Here is a 21080-nt window from a genome sequence, read left to right as displayed (position 1 = left end):
GTCTCATATATCTACCCTTTCTCAAATGATGACTTACAAAAGAGGTTGTAATAACCCTTCAAGCAACTCTCTTATCCTTCTCCTTGCTATTTTTTCCAATGCTATTGAGAGAACTACAAAGATTCTTCAAAATAATGGCATTTCTTTCCATTTTTTTATTGATATGAATCTTCAATTTCAAAAGAATAGGTCTAATCTTTTGCATCTTTAATAAGTGCATAAAAAGTTGACATTTCTCCACTATTGTCTTGTTGCCGAAAAACATCTTATATAGTCTTGAAGCCCTTAACCAAATGGTTTTTTGTGATTTTTTTGCTTCTAAATTGGTAATAATCATTTCATCAATTTCAATAATCCATTTTGGTGTTCTAGGACCTTCATGTCGATTATAATTAGGAGAAATGTAACATTCCTATGCATTTTCATTTTTGACATGGTCAATCATGGCATTTACATTATGCACCAGTAAATTTTCATTTCCTAAAGTTTCAATCTTGACATTATGATTATCAATTGGTACATTTTAATTCCCCAACTGAACATATTCATTATATAACTCTATGATTTCAACTTTGATCAATACATCATCAACTTGATTCAAATTTAACATACCTTGTCTCTTCCTTTAACTATTTATCTTGTCCCTTTCATTACATGTTGTGTATCTTCATTCAATACCTTCCTTTTGCGTTTAGCCTTTTGATGACTATTGCTCCCATTTCAGACAACAATACCAGACACCTAATAACACCTTATAGAAAAAATTTCAATCATATGGTTCCCAAACAATATTTTTTCTCCAAACCCATGAAAATGAACCCAAAAAAATGTGATTATCAGGTTTGCAATGATAGAGAATATTTTGGGTACCCGATCCCATATTCAATATCCAATTCAAGATTAGATATTAGGTACTTGAAATGATAGCCCAAATTTTGGAGTGAAATCAAAATTTGGCAAATGTGGGCAACCAACAACTAAATTGTATAATATTATATATTAATATTTATTAGTAATTTATAACAATAATAATTATTAAACATAATATAGTGATATATTATTATTGTTATTATTATATAATATAGTAATATATGATTATTTTTATGATTATGATTATGCATATTATTATTAAATATAATAAAGTCAAATGGGTCAAAAGGGTTCATAGGATGACCTATGACTCCTTTCAATGCATTTCATGACGACATATGTCCCTAGTAGTCCCTATTTGGTTTGTTTGAATGGGTTCAAAGGGGTCATAGGATAATTTATGATCCCTTTGGATGCATTTCATGACAACATATCTCCTTAGAGCTCCTAGGACCCCTACAGACCTATTTGGTTTGTTTGAATGTGTTGAAAGGGGTCATAGGTTATCCTATGACCCCTTTCAATACATTTCATGACAACATATGTCCCTATGAGTCATCAAACCCCTACGGACCTATTTGGTTTGTTTGAATGCATCAAAAGGAGCATAAGATAACATATGACCCCTTTTGATGCATTTCAAGAAAAAATATTTCCCTAGGGGTCCTAGCCTATGACCCCTTTTGACGCATTCAAAAAAACCAAATATGTCCCTATACGTCCTAGGACCCCTAGGGACATATATTATCATGAAATGCATTGAAAAGGGTCATAGGTTATCTTATCACCCCTTTCAACCTATTTAAACAAACGAAATAGGTCACTAGGGACCCTAGGGACATATGTTGTCATGAAATGAGTCAAACCCATTTGAACAAACCAAATAGGTTTCTAGGGGTCCTAGGACCCCTAGGGACATATGTTGTCATAAAATGAATCAAAAGGGGTCATAGGTTATCCTATGACCCCTTTTGTCCCATTCAAACAAATCAAATAGGTCCCTAGGGTTCTTATGACCACTAAGGATATATGTTGTCATGAAATGCATTGGAAGGGGAAATTGAACAATTTTGACCTATTCAAACAAATCAAATAGGTTCCTAGGGCTCCTAAGACCCCGAGGGACATATGTTGTTATGAAATACATCAAAAGGGGTCATAGGTTATCCTATGATCCCTTTTGACCCATTCGAAGAAACCAAATAGGTCCTTGAGACCCTTAGAGACATATGTTGTCATGAAATGCATCTAAAGGGGTCCCCATTTAACCTATTCAAAAAAATCAAATAGGCCCCTAGGAAACCTAGGACCCCTAGGGACATATGTTGTCATGAAATGTGGTAAAATGGGTCATATGTTATCCTATAACCACTTTTGACCCATCTGAATAAAAAAAATAGGTCTCTAATGTCATGAAATACATTGAAAGGGGTCATAAGATAACCTATGACCATTTTGGACCCATTAAAACAAATCAAATAGGTCTTAGGGACCCCTAGGAACATATGTTGTAATAAAATGTGTCATAGGCTATGTTATGACCCCTTTCAACCCACTCAAACAAATCAAATAGGTGCCTAAGGTTCCTAGGACCCCTAGGGGCATATTGTCATGAAATGCATTGAAAGATGTCATAGATTATCCTATGAACCCCTTTTGATTGATTCGAACAAATCAAATAGGTCCCTAGTGGTCCTAGAACCCCTAAGGACATATGTTTTCAAGAAATGCATTAAAAGGGGTCATAGGTTATCTTATGATCCCTTTTGACCTATTCAAACAAACCAAATAGGTCCTTAGGGGTCCTAGGACCCCTAGGGGCATATGTTGTCATGAAATGCATTGATAGGGGTCATAGGTTATCCTATGAACCCTTTTGAACCATTCGAACAAACCTAGGGGTCCTAGGACCCCTAGGGACATATGTTGTCATAAAATGCATTAAAAGAGGTCATAGCTTATGCTAAGACCCCTTTTGACCAATTCGAATAAAGAAAATAGGTCTCAAGGGGTCTTAGGACCCCTAAGGACATATGTTGTCATGGTATGCATTAAAAGGGGCCATATATTATCCTATGAGTCCTTTTGACCCATTCAAACAAACCAAATAGGTCTCGAGAGGTCCTAGGACCCCTAGGGACATGTTATCATGAAATGCATCAAAATGCATCACAGGTTATGCTATGAATCCTTTTGACCCATTCAAAAAAATCATATAGGTTATAGGGACCCCTAGGGACATATGTTATTATGAAACACATCAAAAGGGGTCATAAGATAACTTGCGAACCATTTCAGCCTATTCAAACAAATTGAATAGGTCCCTAGGTGATGCAGGAGCATCCAGAGGTATAAGGGCAATCCTATGTCACCCAAAAAAATGTACTTAGACTTAGTTTCTATTTCATGTGTTTTCATTTTTGGATACCCATTTGGATCAAATAAAGGTTCCAACTCTCACAGTTCCACTATCAGTGTTTGTGTAAATCTCAAAAAAATAGGAGCATGTAATTGGGCCATCATTTTGGTAAACTAGAAGGTGTGAATTGGCCAGATGAATGTAATTGTGATTTAGAGCATTCCAGAAAAAGAATCAGGTCAAAAGGCCCCACGGTTTGAAAATTATTGTAGTTTTTTGAGTTTTGGAGACCTCCTAAGAATGCTTCAAAGTCAAGTTAGGGGCATTAAATAACCTTGAAAAGGGCCTAAAAATGGGCGACGAGTGAAGCTGGTCCATAGGGCTATAGAGTGCTTCGAGAGCTTTTCAAAAATGTAAACAATTCGTTAATCAGAGCTACGGTTCAAAAGTTATGCCTCCCAAAAGTTTGGTTACTGTTTCTAGATTCTTCTAGATTTGCGCCAACTTCTAACACAGCTTTTGAAGCCTTCTATTTAGTCGGTGGATGCCTACTAGCACCTTCTAGAATGTATTCCTTGTCCTTAACCCTTTGAGGTCTATTTAAGGAGATTCCTAGCATTGTAAAAGGCAGTTCGGAGTGGAGTTTGAGAGGAGGTACTGAAAGGAGAAATTATCTCCACATTTATGCTATTGTAAGCCCTTAGGGCATGTTTTGAAGTTTATTTTCTCTGTAATGAATGTACTAGCTTATTTTTTAGTTAATACAATTTCCTTTTTTCTATTCTGTCTATTCTGTTCTTGGGTTGTGTCCCCATCAAGTGGTATCAGAGTTAGTTTTCCTGAGGGTGTAGATAGAGTGCTGACTATGAGGCAGTTTGCACCAGGATTGTGTGGTTGTGGGTTCGAGTTAGAAGATGCCTCCACAAAGAGAGCGTGGTGAAAGGGCATGAGCTATTAATCCTGAGGAGGTTAGAGCCCTCCAAAGGCAGGTACATGCATTGCAAGAGGAGCTTCGTAGAGGATCAAATGTTGCCGCAAGTGACGACAGTGAGGATGACAATGAAGAAGAAGAAATGGGACCAGAAGAGGAATTTGAGGGGGAAGTTCTAAATCATGCAGAGGAAAGGCTTTTTAGGGCCACTACTAAGTTTGGGAAAAGACCTACAATTGAAGTGGGTGTATTTTCAGGAAATCTAAAACCAAATGAGTTGATCGATTGGATTAATGAACTGGAAGAATACTTTGAGTATGAGGATATCAGAGACCCAAATAGGGTTAAGTTTGCAAAGGCCAAACTGAAAGGCCATCCCAAAATTTGGTGGCAAGAGGTTCAATTGGAAAGAAACAGAAGAGGAAAGGAGAAGATCACAAGATGGGATCACATGGTGGACAAATTGAAGAAGAAATTCATTCCTGTGGACTACGAGCTTGATTTGTTTAAGAAGATGCATGGGTTAAAGCAAGCAAGAAGATCAGTCCAAGAATATATAGAGGAATTTTACTGACTCTTGATTAGAGCGGGGCATGTAGAAGCAAATAAGGAGAAGGTTTCTTGTTATATCAGTGGGTTGCGACCTAGCATCTAGGAGGAATTAAGTTTGGTAAGAATGACCAGTGTTGAAGAGGCATATCAGTTTTCCCTACGAGTTGAAGAGAAGCTGAATAAAAGGTTTGAAGGAAGAAAAAGAGGGCGCGGTCAAGGAGGAAGGGGAAGCAGTAGATCATCTGGTGGCCGCAATGAAATCCAAAAGAAAAATGAAGATGTGGGTACTAGCAGGAACTAGAGGAATGAGAGTTTCAACCACTCCCATGATCAAGACTTTGGAAATCAAAGAGGAAGAGGTAGAGGATGTGGACAAGGAAGAGGAGGCTTTTGTGGTACCTATTTCCATTGCAATGAAGAAGGTCATCATGCCTTTGAATGCCCTCAACAAAAAGGAAGGATAGATAGGAGAGTTGAGGGCCAAGCTAGGGTTGCTCATGTGGATGAAGATGCACAATCATCACATTCAGAGGATGCAGAAAGAGGAGAGACCTTGGTAAATGAAAGAGTCCTACTAAGTGGTGAGATTGAACCAGGACAACAGAGGAGTTTTTTCTATACCAGATGCAAGTGTGAGGATAAATGTTGTGACGTGATCATTGATGGTGGTAGCATTGATAACTTGGTATCAGAAGAGATGGTCTCTAAGCTGAAGCTCAAGAGGGAGAAAAATTCCCAACCCTATCAGATTGATTGGGTAAAAGATGATCATAAGGTCTTGGTAAGTGAACAATGTTTAGTGAAATTCAAAATTGGGAGTTACCATGATGAAGTTCTCTGTGATGTTATTTTGATGGATGTTTTCCATCTACTGTTGGGTAGACCATGGCATTTTGATAGACATGCAGTACATGACGGACATGCAAACACATACTCTTTGACAAAGGATGGAGTTTGCCACAAATTGAAGCCAATGAAAAAGGAAGGTGAAAAGGTATGTAGTAGTGCTAGGATTTGTCTTGTTGATGGAAGGAAGTTTTTAGATGGCATGAAACATCAACATATGTGCTATGCTTTGATTCCTAGGAATGATAAAGAAGGTAGTAGTGAAATACCACTTGAAGTTTTAGATTTACTAGGGGAGTTTGGAGATATTATCTCGGATAATGTTCCAAATGGATTGCCACCAGTAAGGAAAATTAGTCATCAGATAGATCTGATTCTAGGAGCTAGTTTGCCTAACAATGCTGCTCATAGGATGACTCCTACTGAAACAGAGGAGCTAAATAGACAGGTTCAGGAGCTATTGAGGAAGGGCTTGATTTGAGAGAGCTTGAGTCCATGTGCAGTACCTACAGTACTTGCACAAAAGAAGGATGGAGAGTGGAGGATGTGTACAGATTCTCGAGCTATAAATAGGATAACCGTCAAGTACTGATTTCATTAACCAAGGATGGATGATCTTATGGATAGCTTGAGTGGAGCTCAGTACTTCACAAAGATAGATTTGAAGAGTGGTTATCACCAAATACGGATTCGAGAAGGAGATGAGTGGAAAACAACCTTCAAGACCAAGTAGGGTCTTTATGAGTGGTTAGTCATGCCCTTTGGATTGACGAACGCCCCAAGCACCTTCATGCGGCTCATGAATGAGGTACTTAAGAAGTTCTTGGAAAAATTTGTTATTGTCTACTTGGATGATATTTTAATTTTCAGCAAGATTTTGGAAGGACATTTACTGCATATTCATAGTGTCCTTGAAAGGCTAAGGGAAGAGAAACTATTAATTAATCTGAAGAAGTGTATCTTTGCAAAAGGGGAGTTAGTCTATTTGGGGTTTGTTATATCACCTGAAGGTCTCAAAATGGATCCAAAGAAGGTAAAAGCCATCTTGGAATGGCCTACTCCAAGGTTTGCTACTGAGGTAAGATCATTTCATGGTCTAGTTAATTTTTACAGGAAGTTTATTAAGAATTTCAGTGGCATATTTGCACCCCTAATTGATACAATAAGAGGGGATAGAAAAGAGTTCAAATGGACTGTAGCCGTTGCGAGAAGTTTTGAATTGCTAAAGAAGAAGGTAATAGAACAACCTGTGTTGGCACTTCCAGATTTTATAAAGGTGTTCTAGGTGGATTGTGATGCTAGTGGTATTGCTATTGGGGCTGTATTAAGCCAAGAAGGTAAGCCTATTGCATATTTTAGTGAAAAATTGAATGATGCAAAGAAGAAGTATTCTATTTATGATCAAGAGTTCTATGCAATAGTTCAAGCCTTAAAGAAATGGAGGCATTATTTATTGCCAAAGGAATTTGTTTCATATACTAATCATCAGGCATTACAGTACCTAAATAGCCAAGGTAAATTGAATCAGAGGCATATGAAGTGGGTAGAGTTCTTGCAGAGTTATACATTTCTGCTAAAGCATAGAAGTGGAAAATCTAATAGGGTTGCAAATGCACTAAGTAGGAGACAGTTGTTGCTTACAGTAATGCAGGTTGAAGTAGTTGGGTTTGATGAACTCAAAAATTTGTACCCCGAGGATCCTAATTTTGCTGAAGCATGGAAAGCTTGTAAAGAACCTGTTGCTGTAGATAGAACCAAGTGGTTAGACTATTGGATTCAGGATGGCATGTTGTTCAATGGTAGTCAATTGTGCATTCCAAGGAGTTCCATGAGGGAAAATCTGATTAAGGAGAAACACAGTGGAGGGATGGCAGGACATTTTGGTCGAGATAAGACCATTTCCATTCTTAGAGAACATTATTTTTGGCCTCAAATTTCATAGGATGTGAAGAAGTTTGTACAGAGTTGCCAGGTTTGTCAAGTTGCCAAGGGGTTTAGTCACAATATTGGCCTATATCAGCCATTGCATGTTCCATCAAGGCCATGGGAGGACATAAGTATGGATTTTGTTCTTGGATTGCCAAGGACACAAAGGGGTAATGACTTCGTATTCGTGGTGGTTGATAGGTTCTCCAAAATGGCATATTTCATTCCATGCCACAAAACTGATGATGTTGTCCATATTGCAGACTTTTTTTTCAAAGAGGTGGTAAGACTACATGTTCTTCCAAAGAGTATAGTTTCTGACAGAGATACTAAATTTGTGGGGTATTTCTAGAGGACATTGTGTAAAAAGTTAAGAACCGACTTGAAATTCAGTTCCATGCATCACCCACAAACTGATGGCCAAACAAAAGTGGTAAACAAAAGTCTGGGCAATTGCTAAGATGTTTAGTTGGGGATAAGCCCAAGGGATGGGATTTGATTCTACCATAAGCAGAGTTTTCTTACAATAACTCTATAAATAAGAGTACTGGAAAATCACCATTTCAAATTGTATATGGGAATAGCCCAAGGACTGCACCAGAATTGAGGAAGATGGAGCAAGGGGAGAGGATAAGTGCTGAAGTGGAAGAATTTGCTGAACATATCAAGCATCTACATGAAGAGGTTCAAGCACACATTACCAAGATGAATCGAAAGTATAAAGCTAGGGTTGATCAAAGGAGAAGACATAAGGAATTCCAAGTAGGGGATCTAGTCATGGTGTACTTACGAAAAGAAATATTTCCAGTCGGTACTTACAACAAGCTGAAAATGAAGAAATTTGGCCCCTGCAAAATTTTGAAGAAACATGACTCAGGAAATGCATATGAAGTGGAGCTGCCAGATGGTATTCACATTTCTCCCATTTTCAACATTGCAGATTTAATAGAGTAGCATGATGATAGTGTAGATGAGGAGCTGCTGTTAGAGCCATGTCTAATTCCTATTTCTAAGAAGGAGGAGATAGAAGCCATTCTAGATCATCGTGTGGGTAGGAGTACGAGAAACAAGCAGTATGAAGAGTATTTGGTCAAATGGAAAGGATGACTGATCGAGGACTCAACTTGGATTTTAGCAGCTGAGGTTTCCCATTTGGGATTTCTTCTACCATTCATAAAGTGATAGGGTGACTTTTCAATCTACCCTGGGTGTCTCATGCAGGAGCATCAAGAGGTATAAGGGCAATCCTGTGTCACCCAAAAAAATGTACTTAGACTTAGTTTCTGCTTCATGTGTTTTCATTTTTGGATACCCATTTGGGTCAAATAAAGGTTCCAACTCTCATAGTTCCACTATCAGTGTTCGTATAAATCTCAAAAAAATAGGAGCATGTAATTGGGCCATCATTTTGGTAAACTAGAAGGTGTGAATTGGCCAGATGAATGTAATTGTGATTTAGAGTATTCCAGAAAAAGAATCAGGTCAAAAGGCCCCATGGTTTGAAAGTTATTGTAGTTTTTTGAGTTTTGGAGACCTCCTAAAAATGCTTCAAAGTCAAGTTAGGGGCATTAAATGACCTCAAAAAGGGTAAAAAATGTGGGATGAGCGAAGCTTGTCCATAGGGCTATAGAGCACTTCGAGAGCTTTTTAGAAATGTAAACGGTTTGTCAATCGGAGCTACGGTTCAAAAGTTATGCCTCCCGAAAGTTTGGTTACCATTTCTGGATTCTTCTAGATTTGCACCGACTTCTAACGCAGCTTCTAGAGCCTTCTATTTGGTTGGTGAATGCCTACTAGAACCTTCTAGAATGTATTCCTAGTCCTTAACCCTCTGGGGTCTATTTAAGGAGATTCTTGGCATTGTAAAAAGCAGTTCGGAGTGGAGTTTGAGAGGAGGTACTGAAAGGAGAAATTATCTCCACATTTATGCTATTGTAAGCCCTTAGGGCATGTTTTGAAGTTTATTTTCTCTGTACTGAATATACTAGCTTATTTTTCAATTAATACAATTTTCTTTTTTTGTTGTGTACATTCTGTTCTTGGGTTGTGTCTCCATCACTAGGGGTCTTAGGACCCTTAGGGACATATGTTGTCATAAAATGCGTCGAAAGGGGTCATAGGTTATCCTATGGCCCCTTTTTAACTATTTGAACAAATCAAATAGGTCCCACTAAGGATATATGTTTTTAAGAAATGTATCGAAAGGGGTCATAAGTTATCCTATGATCCCTTTCGACCCATTCAAATAAACCAAATAGGTCCCTAGGAATCCTAGGACCCCTAGGGACATACATTGTCATCAAATGCATTTAAAGGCATCATAGGTTATCCTATGACCGCTTTTGACCCATTCAAAATAACCAAATAGGTCCCTAGGGGTTCTAGGATCCCTAGGGACATATGATGTGATGAAAGGCATTCAAACGGGTCATAGGTTATCATAAGACCCCTTTAAACCCATTCAAACAAACCAAATAGGTGCCTAGGGGTCCTATGACTTCTAGGGACATATGTTGACATGATATGCATTGAAAGAGGTCATAAGTTATCTTATGACCCCTTTCGACCCATTCAAACAATCCAAATAGGTCCTTAGACGTCCTAGGACCCCTAGGGACATATGTTGTGATGAAATATGTTAAAATAGATCATAGGTTATCCTACGACCCCTTTTGACTCATTCAAATAAATTAAATAGGTCCTTAGGGGTCCTAGGACACTAAGGGATATATTTTATCATGAAATGCATCAAAAGGGGTCATAGGTTATCCTATGAACCTATGATCCCTTTTGATCCATTTAAATAAACCAAATAGGTCGCTAGGCATCACAGGACCTCTAAGGACATATGTTATCATGAAATGCATTGAAAGGGGTCATAGGCTATCTTATGACCTATTTCAACCATTTCAAACAAACCAAATAGGTCCCTAGGGACATATGTTGTTATGAAATGCATCAAAAGGGGTCATAAGTTATCCTATGACCCTTTTTAACCCATTCGAACAAACCAAATAGGTCCCTAGGAGTCTTGGGACCCATAGGGACATATGTTGTCATGAAATGGGTCGAAGACATATGTTGCCATGAAATGCATCAAAAGGGGTCATAAGTTATTCAATGACCCCTTTCAACCCATTCAAATAAATCAAATAGGACCCCTAGGGACATACATTGTCATGAAATGCATCAAAAGAGGTCATAGATTATCCTATGACCTCTTTTGACCCATTTGAACAAATCAAATAGGTTCTCAGGATCCCTAGAGACATATGTTGTCATGAAATGTGTCGAATGAGGTCATAGATTATCCTATGACCCCTTTTGACCTATTCAAACAAATCAAGGAGGCACCTAGGTGTCCAAGGACCCCTAGGGACATATGTTGTCATGAAATGAATTGAGAGGGGTCATAGGTTCTTCTATGACCCCTTTTGACCCATTTGAACAAACCAAAGAGGTCCCTAGGGTCCCCAGGACCCTTAGGGACATAGGTTGTCGTGAAATGCATAGAATTGATCAATTCAAACAAATCAAATAGGTCCTAGGGACATATATTGTCATAATGTGTCAAAAGGGGTCATAGGTTATCCTTTGACCCTTTTTGAGTCATTCAAACAAATCAAATAAGCCCATAGGTGTCCTAGGACCCCTAGGGACATATGTTTTCATGAAATATGTTGAAAGGCATTGTAGGTTATCTTATGATCCCTTTTGACCCATTCAAACAAATCAAAAAGGTTCGTGGGGGTCCTAGGACCTCTAGGGATATATGTTGTTAAAAAATGTGTTGAAAGGGGTCATAGGTTATTGTATGACTCCTTTTAACTCGTTCAAACAAACTAAATAGGTCCCTAGTTATCCTAGGACCCCTAGGGACATATGTTGGCATGAAATTCATTGAAAGAGGTCATAGGTTATCCTATGACCCTTTTTGACCCATTTTAACAAACCAAATAGGTCCCTAATGGTCCTAGGACCCCTAGGGACATATGTTGTCATGAAATGCATTGAAAGGGGTTACAGGTTATCTTAAGACCCCATTCAACCTATTCAAACAAATCAAATTAGTCCCTAAGGGTCTTAGGACCCCTAGGGACATATGTTGCCATGATATGTGTCGAAAGCCTTTTAACCCATTTGAACAAACCAAATAGGTTATGTTGTCATTAAATGCTTCAAAATGGGTCATAGGTTATCCTATAACCCCTTTTGACCCATTTGAAAAAATCAAATAGGTCCTAGGGACCCCTAGGGACATACATTGTGATGAAATGCATCAAAATGGGTCATAGTTTATCCTATGACCCCTTTCAACCTATTCAAAAAAATCAAATAGGTTCCTGAGGGTCCGAGGACCCTTAAGGACATATGTTTTCATGAAATACATCAAAAGGGGTCATTGGTTATCCTATGACCCTTTTTATTTTATCATGAAATGCATCAAAAGAGGTCATAGGTTATCCCATGACCCCTTTCAACCCATTCAAACAAACCAAATAGGTCCCTAGGGGTCCCAGGAAGTATTTAGTTTGTTCAAATGAGTAGAAAGGGGTCATAGGATAACATGTGATCCTTTTTGACCCATTCAAACAAATCAAATATGTTTGTAAGGCTCCTAGGACCGCTACAGACATATGTTGTCATGAAATACATCGAAAGAGGTCACATGTTATCCTATGACCCCTTTTGACCCATTCAAACAAACCAAATAGGTTCCTAGGGTTATATATTATCATAAAATGCATCAAAAGGGGTCATAGTTTATCCTATTACACTTTTAGGCCCATTCATACAAACCAAATAGATCGCTACGGATCCTAGGGACATATGTTGTCATGATATGCATCAAAACCTATGACCCCTTTCAACCCATTAAAAAAAACCAATAGCTCCCTAGGGGTCCTAGGACCCCTAGGGACATAAGTTGTAATGAAATGCATTGAAATGTGTCATAGGTTATCCTATGACCCTGTTTGACATATTAGAACAAATCAAATAGGTCCCAACACTAGTAAATTGGGCTTATTTTTGACACCATTTTCTTCACAATTTTGACAATTACATGTTGAAAGCCTTCGTCAATAAAGTGTCATCAAAAGTTTGATGCATTTGACAGGCTTCAATGTATCAATAGAAATATCCATAAAAAATTAGCCCAATCTATGTCACACATTGGTGCCAGATATCTAGTTAAGCACATTGAACTATGAATGCCAACAAAAAATGATTCAATGGGCTTGTTATACCATTGACAACAAACAACATTGAAATTGCAATGATAAGTAGAGTTTTCAAAAAAAAAAATTGGGTTGCATTACATCTTCAACACATTTTGAGAAGTAAGAATGAACTTGGTCAAGTGAGAGGGATTCAATCTAACACTCAAAGTCTCATTAGAGACTATTCGATCTACTGATTTGCTACTAGGGTTTTAAGGGGAAAAGTAGACAACTCAAAGAAGTAAGAATGAAATTGTTTGAGTGAGAGAGATTTGATCTAACACTTGAAGTTTCATTAGAGGGTATTCAATTTTTTGATTTTCTACTGGGGTTTTGAGAGGTGAAGCAGACAATACAAAGAAATTTTGTAAGAAGTTGAAAATGGCAACGATAGTGCAACACCCACGAGTAGCACTGATGACCTAAAATGCTTATAGAGATTTTGAAATCTCAAGATATTGTTGCTAGTGATAGCATGAAAATTTTTTTCATTGCCGGTATGATTCTTATGTGTGAATTTGTTGTCTAAGGGTGTTCATCCTACCATTATGCTAGAGGCCTTTCATAGGGCCTCTGAGAAGGTTGTAGAGGTTTTAATTGCCATGGCTATTCCTGTCAAATTGATAGACTATGACTCTTTGGTGAAAAGTGTGAGCACTTCTTTGAATATTAAGGTTGTCAACCAATATTCTACCTTATTGGCCCCACTTGTTGTTGATGCCATGACAAATTCATTACAAAATTCTTTATTGTTGACCACTTGCCAAAAATTCATTACAAAATAAATAAATAAATATGGGTGGATAAATACAAAAAAATATATATATATAATAAACTGCAAATAAATAAAGGTTGTCAACTAGTATTCTACCTTATTGGCCTCACTTGTTATTGATGTCATCCTAAATGTCATCGACCCTACAAAGCCTAACATTGTGAATTTGTGGGACATCAAAATTTTGCAAAAATGGGGTAGGATTTTCGATGATACAAAGATGGTTAAGGGTTTTTTTATTTATAAGAAGTCAAGCCATACTACTGGAGGCTCCATTAGGATTGAGAATGCAAATATTAGCATAATATAGTTCCAAATCTTGCGTCCCAAAATGGACATTGAGTAGAACATTGTGGTCTCTTATTATACAATGATGGATATGATTTTGAAGGAGAGGAATGATATTTTGTGTATGATAAAGAAGATCAAAGCCACTAGATGCAATGTACTATTGATTTAGAAGAATATTCTACAAGATGTCATCACTAATCTTTCATTGCATTATCTGTCCAAGGAAAATATTTTGGTGGTCAAGGATGTGGAAAGGGATGAAATCAAGTTAATTACAAGTGAATTAAATGGTGCTCATTCCAAGTGGAATAAATAAATAAATAAATAAAAATATAAATAAATACATAAATACAAATAAATACATACATATATACATGGTTAAGTGCTACCTAACTATGTCCAAGGCTACCTAACTATGTCTAAGGCATCTATACACTAGAGGCATACTCCACCTACCAAGCTACCTACATACCCATATACATGGGATCAAAACCCTTGAACTACTCACTCTAAAAAATATGTAGTTTTGGTTTCTAATTATTTTATGTAGCTGCATTACTATAACGACTGGTGAGCTTTACTTGCCTAATACAACTCTTTGCCATCATACACCCACTTGGGAAAATTAGGTGGTTTTCTACAATTACAATCCTATAATACCCTAGTGCAACCTTTGTGTTGTAGTTTACAGTTAATGTAAGGTTAACCTATATACATCCTTATACACTCCTTATATAGTTATGTTTAAAAACTTGTGGCAATAATCAATGGGTCTAAATAGACCAGTCAAGTTAATGCTAGCTAGGAACATTTGATTGTTCATTTTATTGTAACTAATCAGGTGACAGTTCAATAGGAATTTGTAATCAACCCAACTAATTAGCAACTAGACCAATTGAACTAGGTTATGGCTTATCACTTAGCATAGGTTGAGTGGTTTTTATTGTTTTATTATATGGATTCTAGAATATGTATGCAACTAGAACATTTTTTATATTGTACTAATATTTAATAAACAACTTTTAAAAGATCGCTTTGTATATATAAAGACTAGTTCCATGTCCATGAACTTGTGATGATATGATTATGATATATGTGTTGTTCATAATAGTTAGTCTAAAACTTTCTATCATTGCCTCTAATATGATTTCATTGTCATTTTCATAAATTATGCCTCTGAAACTTTCTATATATACCTCTGATATCTCTGTTGCTCCTCATTGATAATGCCCTTGATGTAATTTCTTCTTTTATTAAAATGTGGGAAATAAGTACAAATAACTTAGAAAACTCAATTGCAACATACATATTTCCTTAAAGTCTCAAATAACACTTAAAACTAATTAAGATTGATGTAAGAAAAATACTCTATAGCACCACTTTTAAATGATTATTCTTATGTTATATAATTGATATGATATATTAGAACATTGCCACTATTATCTTTGAACTAATTTTTTTATGGTTGCTACATTTTTTTTTTATCCTTGAAATAATTCTTTTATGCAACAATTTTGTTTTTTGTTAAAAGCTATGCTGACCAAGCCTTTGAATTAAAAGACCATCTCATAAAAACTATAAGCCCAACTTCTAAAAACATCCTACAAAAATCTAAAGACTATAAGAGACCACTACAAAAGGGCTCTAAATCTCAACCCAAAGTATGAGCATCCTCTTATGGTGCAATAGTTGGAGTGGAATGAAATTATTGAAGATGCAAAAGAGAAGAGACTAAGAGATAAAGGAATTAACCCACCACCCAGAAAAAATAGGCATGTGTCTCATAAGCTTTAGTCTCTCATCTATTCCATCCTTCCAAGAGAATCTTCAACATCTCATGAATGCATACCAAAATTCAAACGCACATGCACACCATAACTAGGCCTCTATCATGTTTTTTCAAACAATGTTGATTCACTATTTTTCTCAAAACAACAATTAACATGTTGATTCATGGTCAACTCTTCACAAGGATAAATGGCTATGATTCAAACTCATAAGATAACTATCAAGACAACCAAGAAACAATTAACACCTTCCCTAATCCCCATACAGTGAGAATCATACAATCAATGTATTCTTCATTCTGATTTTGCATAGTATTATTGTCTAACAGTGAGAAATGAGGCCTTTTACCATTACATGTTATTTATAAGAAGGCTAGTGCATTATCATAAAAGAAATACCATGATGAAAATATGAAAATAGATGGATTTGGAGAGATTTGGAGGTAGAAAATATTGTGGTAATTGAAATGCCTATCTTAGAACTTCTCCAACATCCCAAGAAGGTTCTTGATCATTTTTTATGCCTTTCCACATACCCATAAGCATGTTTGAGGAATGTTTCCCTATAACACAGACTGCTAATATCTAATAAGAAACTTAAATTTTTCTTGCAATTTGGAAGCATAAGAGTTAGATCATTATTTTGATTGAACATGGAAGGGTGAAGTTGTAACGTCAAGAGTTGTGACCTATAAATTGATTATCTTCAATCTACTCATGGGTTGGAATAATAATGTACATATTTCGAATGAAATAGAAATCCTTTTGGTGGGAAAATCCTTACTCTTGCTGATTCGGTCTTCATCACACCATAACATATACATACATACATACATTTATACATATAGATATATATACATACATACATATAATACATACATATATAAATACATACATACATATACATACATATATACATACATGCATACATCTGCATATGCAATTTTATCACCTCATTTAACTAACTTTACTTTCAAATGAAAATTTAGGAACTATAATATTGGAATCATAAAAATGAGTCATGGAGGAAATTCAAACAAGTGAATAAATGTCCATCTATGTGATTCCCAATACAAATATTTATCATGAAGAGGTCTCATTAATGGAAGATGGAAACACAATAACCAAATTGAAATAGAGAGAAGAATGGAGATAGACCAAGCCATTATTGGAAATGAAGCAATGATAGATATGCAAAGGATAAAAAGGATGACAATACTCTTGTGGTTCAATGCATAGCTAAGGAAGCATCCAAATTAGAACCAATCTCTATAGTCTAATAGATTCAATCAATTAAAACTTTTGGATATATTGAAGATGCAAAAGAAAGTCACAAATGAATATTAAAAGGTGTAAGACGTCCAAGTCCAAGTGCACTTGCAAAACCAATCAAGTGTATTTTAGACATTTTTGAGGCCTCATATCCTAGGTTTATCATGAACACCATGAAGGCATAGACCCATTTTATTATCATTTTATACCATCAAGGGCCCTCTTTGATTCAGTAAACACTTAAAAATCTTAGATGGCTAGGTCTTTACAAAATCCAATCGAGGGTCAAAATCTTTTTTCCCATTGCTTTGTTCAAGGGTTTGGGCCCTTTTAAAATCCCTGTATACCTTAATAAAAAAATTGTGGTAAATCCTAAATCTAGGAGTTCATCCAATCTCTGGAAAGATAAAAATTACACTATTGAAAATTGGGTCTAGTTCAAAACGGAAATAATACGGTAAATAGAACATTTATTTTGTTGAATGAGAATATTTTGGAATAGGATCATGAGCTAAGTCGAGTCAACTAGCAAGACATTGAATCCTTGTAATATCTTGATAGACAACACCTCAAACTTCATGTTTCCAATAGGCTCTTCTAGCGACTATGCATACATATAAATTACCAGATTATCAACACCTCCATGGAAGATTCCTCACTAACACTCTCACTACGAGATCAAGGAAGAGAAATAGCTTATAGTCCACAAGTCTCCTATTTTTTTTTCTAGGGTTTGTTAGTAATAGGGAATGCTTAGAGTTGGGGGAGGGGGTGTGAATCAATAGTCCACAAAATTTTATTATCAATTGGATATTATTTATTACTTTGAACTATGCATAAGAAAGTAAACAAGTAATGCTGAATGGTAAGAGTAACCATGTACAAGGAGAACTCATAACACCATATTTGTTTGACTAGGGAACCCTGGCCAAGGGGAAACCCTGGTGGGAATGATGCCCACCAAGATATACTATGATATATATTCCTTGTTAGAGGATGGACCTTGTTAGGAGTACATAAACACATTTAGTACATGTCCCTATTAGGAGACTTTGAAACCCTATTAGGAGATTCAAACCCTATTAGAAATTGTGTTACAATGTATGCAAGAAGAGCTCACTGCTCAAACATGCACTTTCAATGACAAGAAAACCTCATTGCCCAAATAAGTAATTTATCCTCTAAGTTCCTTGAATAAGAAATAGATTTTGTACCTTATTTTAGCTAATCTCTAACCTTAGCTTAGTTTTAGATCACAAAATAAGGCTATTAGAAATTCATTTCTGCATATGATATGAAACTTTGCATTCACAACTTTCACATATATCTTCATAAATTGCTTCACAATTCACTTGCAATTTCCTGACTCATAATTTCACAAGATGTCTTTGCATAAATACCATTCCTTTTCACAAATTTCTTCTCCGTTGGCTAGGACCAAAATAAATTTTCCACTTTAGAGTAAACATCTAGGATGTTGTCCCTAATTGGTCAAGTAATTATTTTGTAAACAAAATAATTCCTTTACCTTTCATTTTGATGTCCTATTAATCTTAAATATCTCTTTTCTGCAATATCCATACTAATGCATGAGGTTATACACATCATCATCAACATGTATATAGTTTCCATATATCTTCTCTCTCAAGAATAACATCATATAAAAGGGTTGCATATAAAATAGTACATTGATGTAACCATTTTCATACTTAGACAATTTTCTAAGTACCAAAAAGCTAAGTATCTTTATTTCTAAGGTTATCTACAAGAATGTACATCATGTGCTACCATTAATGACAACATTTACATATGTACATATAGCTAATTGTCAACAATCTCCCCCTTTGGCATTGATGGCAACAAAGTATGAAAATTGGCTAAGTATCAATTATTTTTCCAAAACTTACAACATCACTGTACTTACCATTTATTAAAAATAATTCATCTTAAAAAATGCTCCCACTTTTGACATGACTACAAAATGCATAACTTACAATTTTCTCATACAACTTCTCCCCCTTTGACATTGATGACAAAGGTTGGAATGTCCAAAAACTATCAAAAAGTTCTATATAACTACTATAAAACAATATCAAAAACTTTTCAAATTTTCTTTCTTATTTCCTTAAGTTGATGTCATCTTCATACAATCATCAAAATTTACCTTTAGACTATACATATTTTTTTCCCATGTGTCCTGTACTACTTTGGTGATAGTGAGAATTGGGCATAAGGCATATGATTTAGTCTCAACTATATTAAAGTCAGAGTATATGAAATTGCAATAAGCATCCTTTTCTTTAACACATTCCTCCAATTGTGTCTTAATGGCTAATAGTCTTAGAGCTATAGATTCTCTGAAATCTGATAATCTTCTCAAAATTTTCCCTTTTTCAAGTTGCAGTTTCCTAATGTCAGTGTGAACACCGACAACTTGTCCTTCAAAACCATAAACTCTACTAGAGGGTTGCTATAGATGACTTGTTAGAGCTTCTAGCTCACTCAACTTCCCTTCCATCTTATTATCCAAAACTTTAGTCAACTTGTGAGATAAAGTACATTTGATGTATAGCACCTTTCCATCTTGTTGACATCTTTGGAATTCCTTGATATAAGTATCAAGACTCAACAAATCATTCTTTATGTTCTGACAAATAGTGCTAAAAAGATTAGCATTACGAGAAATTTGAGCCTTAGATTATGCTACACTTAAAAAATCTATAAATTCATCATTAAAATATTTTACTACTACTTTGGCTCTTTGTTTGGGGTTTGCTTCTTTATGTTTGGCTGCCAAAGTGCTATGCAATCTATCAATCACCTTCATTAATGTTCTTTGAAGACTCTTCACTTTCTTGTTCTTCTTAATCAACTTGTCCAAAGATGAGATCAAGTTATATTGATCATAATCATCACCTATAAGGTTGGGAAGAGATAGTGGAATGGATGAGCTAGATGCTTTAGTCTCATCATCCTTTTGTTTCTTCTCTGTTGTCTCCCTTGTTATTCTCTCTTTTCCTTCCTTCTCCTCTTTTTTCTTCCTTTCCTATTCTTTCTTTTCTTCTTCTAGCTTTATCTCCTCCTCAAGAAACTTTAGCTTGGCTTCCTCAACCTTTTTCTTTTCCTCTTCTAACTACCTTTTCTCCTCTTCAATCAGTTTTAACTAATCTAGAATGTTTCCAAAATGGGACTCAGGCTGATCACAACTTACAAAAGGATCATCTTTAATATTAATAGTAATATTAGTTTGATCAATTTGCATTATATCACCACTTATCAAAACTTCTAAAGTTTTCTCTATAGTGGTAGGTGTTGTATTTAGCTCAATCATCATCTTGTCAATGGTTGTAGCTATTTCACTTCTTATGACATTCTTCTCACCTCCTATGAACAAAAATGGTCTCGTCTTACTTCATAAGTAAGGTGCTAGATTGTTCATCAATTTCCTAATTTCTTCTTCATGACTAGTTTTGCACATAGTTCTTAACATAGATTTATGAAGTTCCATGTCTTCTTCATGAATTGGTGCCTTCTTACCTATAAGTCTGTCATATACTTTCTTGTTTACAATGCCTTTGATGTCTTCATGTTTCAAATTGTTAAGAATCATATATCTCACAGTAGCGATATCAATCTATTCTTTCTCAATATCATTGTATAAATCATAAAAATTATTCATTTGCACAAATTTCCCCTTATTGGTAATAGTTGTGTTAATCTCTTCTATCTTTAGTTTCTAGGGTTTCGTTGTTTTACCTATTGGCATCTTAGGAGAAATAACTTTTTCATGATGTTTAACTTCCTATTCCTCATCATATTCCTCACTGGAATCTTCAATTGTCAACAATGTTTTCTTCCTTTTCTCAGGTCCAGTAGCTTGTTGCATAACTCTTTTTGACTTATAAGTCTCAACTTCTACTAGCTTTTTAGACTTCCTTTTCAGTTCACTTGGTTGCTCGACTGATATAGTAGCATATGGAATGCTTTTCTTTGTAGGAGTCATTGCAATAGATACTCTTGATGCTTGACCAACTGATAGAGGTGTCATATACATCATACCTTGTTCACCAATTTGTCTCAGTCTAGATGTTGTTTGTCTAACTACCTCTAATTCTCTTTCTATCATATCGGCCCCAATCAATGCTTTCTTCATCATAGTCTCAACCTTCTTATGAGATGCTTTCTCTAAAGATGTCTGGTAAGTTGACTGAGTTATCCCTTCATATGTTCCAAATCTCTATGAGGCTTG

The sequence above is a fragment of the Cupressus sempervirens genome, chromosome 6 (assembly GCF_028749045.1).
Source record: "Cupressus sempervirens isolate cs-2001-9-10 chromosome 6, ASM2874904v1, whole genome shotgun sequence".
Classification (NCBI taxonomy): Eukaryota; Viridiplantae; Streptophyta; class Pinopsida; order Cupressales; family Cupressaceae; genus Cupressus; species Cupressus sempervirens.
This window is presented reverse-complemented; position numbering follows the sequence as displayed.